This window comes from Adiantum capillus-veneris, chromosome 3, assembly GCF_014529385.1.
Source record: "Adiantum capillus-veneris isolate H3 chromosome 3, ASM1452938v2, whole genome shotgun sequence".
Lineage (NCBI taxonomy): Eukaryota > Viridiplantae > Streptophyta > Polypodiopsida > Polypodiales > Pteridaceae > Adiantum > Adiantum capillus-veneris.
This window is the reverse complement of record NC_140933.1, coordinates 17128475-17131838: the sequence shown is the minus strand read 5'-3', so window position 1 is coordinate 17131838 and position 3364 is coordinate 17128475.

The following is a 3364-nucleotide window of genomic DNA, read 5'->3' as shown; positions in this document are numbered from 1 at the left end:
CATGGTGATGGCATTGCAAGCCTGTGTATATGTTTTCTGAAGCGTAATCAAGACACAATTGCCTCCCGTGCTACTGTTTTCCCCTCCCCCCTTCTCTTTCTCCTGCTTTCATGGTTCTCCTCGGTGCCGGTTGTGTGGAAGTGTGTGCCCACCCGGACCGACGGTGTTTTGAGTGAGAGAGTGAGATTGAGTGGTTGTGTGCGTGTGTAAGGGTGGAGACAGGCAGTGGTAGTAGGTGTATCTTGTGTGGTGGTTTGTAGAGTGTGTGAGCAGTGGCAATTGAGCAGGCGGTGGGTTGCTAGTGTTAAGTGTTTCTTTGAAGGTGTTTTCTGAGAGGATAGGGGTGCTCTGAATACCCTGAGCTATAGAGAGTCCCTTTTGTTTGTGCTGAGCGTGTTCCCCCATTCCCCCTCTCCAACGGTATAAAATGCCAGATACAACAATTTCATCACCGAAATTAAGATCATATAATGTACATTTCTCATCCACAAATTTGACTATAAGCCCAAGTCTACCAATTGCAGATATAGACAAAAGATTCTTCTTGATCCCATGTACATACAATGCATCAACAAGTGTGAAAGAACTACCATTTGCAACAATAAGTACAATCTTTCAAACTCCCTGAATTGGATAAGAGGAATTGTTGGCACAAGTGACTGAATTCCCATGAGGGACAGACTCAAGAGAGGTAAACAAATCAGAATGTAAAGTAGTATGCTTTGTAGCACCACTATCAAAACACCACACATGTGTTTTGATAGACAAAAGATTCTTCCCATGTACATACAATGCATCAACAAGTGTGAAAGACAAAAGATGGGAAGAATCTTTTGATAGACAAAAGATTCTTCCCATGTACATACAATGCATCAACAAGTGTGAAAGAACTACCATTTGCAGCAATAAGTACAATCTTTCAAACTCCCTGAATTGGATAAGAGGAATCGTTGGCACAAGTGACTGAATTCCCATGAGGGACAGACTCAAGAGAGGTAAAAAAATCAGAATGTAAAGTAGTATGCTTTGTAGCACCACTATCAAAACACCACACATGTGAATCTGCAGCAATTGACATGCATGCATCATAAATAGAAGGATTATAAGTGCACTCTGCACTTATAATAAGTAGAAGGATTATAAGTGCACTCTGCACTAAAAGCCCATTTTCAAAACCCCCCCTAGGTTGTACATTTTCCTCATTTGAATTTACATTCGAGCTTCACCACTGGAAAGAGGCAACAAAGTGTCTCATAAATGTCCTATGAGCTTACATTACTCTCTCTAGTACATGACAGCACGAACTGAACACAATCTTCCACAAACACAACATCCTGTTAAACCAAGATACTAACCTTTGCTTTCAGAACTACAAGCAAAAAGAATACGATTGAGAGCCTTATCATCCAATTTTTTGCGCTATGTTTGTGGCACCAAAGCATATGCCAAACAGCCAAAAACATGCATGTGCTCAATAGAAGGATTTCTATCATGCTAGGCTTCATATGAAGTGATAGAATGCAAAGATTTTGTAGGACACCTGCTAAGTACATAAGTGGCACACATGATGGCCTTAAGCCAAAGAAATGCGGAAAAGCTTGACTATTGACCATACATCGTGCCATTTCCATAAGTGACCTGTTTTTCCTCTTAGCAACACCATTTTTGTGAGGAGTATAAGGTACTATATACTGGTGTTTTTTCCCACAACTAGCCAAAAATGCATTAAATTCATGAGACATATACTCCCCCCCTCGATCGGAACGGAGGGTGCCCATAACACATTTTGAGACATTTTCAGCCATAGCCAGAAATTGTTTGAAGCACATAAATACTTTGGACTTGGCTTTTAGCGGATATACCCATGCATGCCTGAAGTAATCATCAATGAAAGTCATGAAATAAAGGTAATTTTCCAAAGACAAAGTTTTCATGGGCCCACAACCATCACTATGCACAAGTTGCAACCTGCATGTGGCCCTAACTGAACCATCCTTTGGAAACTTCAAACATTGCATCTTACCGAAAATACAGTTTTCACAAACATGTTTGACATGTGCTTCAAGAGGTGGAAAAGAAGCAACCCGGTATCATATTTTTGCAAATGTAGCAAACTGGATAAATTAAGATGTCCAAAACATGCATGCCAAAGTTTTGCATCTGAAATAGCCTTCTAATCCACAACTGCATTTGCAAAATTCTACCCACACTTGTCATACAAAATGATCTTATACAGCCCACATCATAAAATTCCAGATGCAATAATGTTATCACTAAAACTAAGATCATGTACTATACATCTGTCATCCACAAATTTGACTACAAGTCCAAGTCTAACAAGTGTAGATACAGACAAAAGATTCTTCTTAATCACAGGTACATAAAGTGCATCAACAAGTGTGAAAGAACTGCCATTTGTAGTAGTGAGGAAATTTTTTCCATCTCCCTTGACCAGCTAAGTGGCATTGTTGGCACAAGTGACCGAATTCCCATGCGGGACATCCTCGAGAGAGGTAAACAAGTCACGATGAGAGGTATATTCTTTGTAGCATCACTATCAAAGTACCACACTTGAGCATCTGCAGCAACTGACAAACATGCATCATGGACAAAAAAGAATCATAATTGCACTCTGCACCAAAATCTCATTCTGTATCAACATCAACATCAACATCAACATCAACATCAACATCATAGTCTCCTTTCATAGAAGACTCAACAATAGCTGCATTTGTAGTGGAACCATCATTAGAAGTGGAACCAACCTCTTTCTTCTTAGCATCTTTGGACTTCAACTTAGGATACTGCTTGATCAAGTGATCATTAGCTTTACAATAATGGCAACACATCTTTTTTTTGCCCTTACCACCAAAATTCCCAGACGAATTGCTACCAACAGAAACATTAGGAACAAGTGATTTATCACTGCAGAAGAACCATGAGAAGTGGCTACATTGCTGTTACCACCTTTTCTTTGAGCAGCAATAACAATTGCACGCTGTCTAGTCTTGTTTTTTTTGGAAAGATTTTCATGATCTTCTTGACTCATGTCAGGCAGGACCTAAGCAAATTGATCTTTGCTTCCTGCATCTCGCTTCAAATCTCTTCTACAAATCAGTAAACTTTCCTCTCCTTCAAGTAATTTTAGGTTTTCAAGTCCATTTTAGATTCAAGTACACATTCAGGTTCTGGTTCAAGTTCAATAACAGGTTCAGATTCACGGTCATGTTCATATCCAATTTAGAGTCATACTTTTGTTTAGGTTCATATTCCTGTTTAGGTTCATATTTCTGTTTAGGTTCATATTTCTGTTTAGGTTCAGTTTTCCCCTCAAGAAGATTGAACAAAGATTCAAGATAGGATG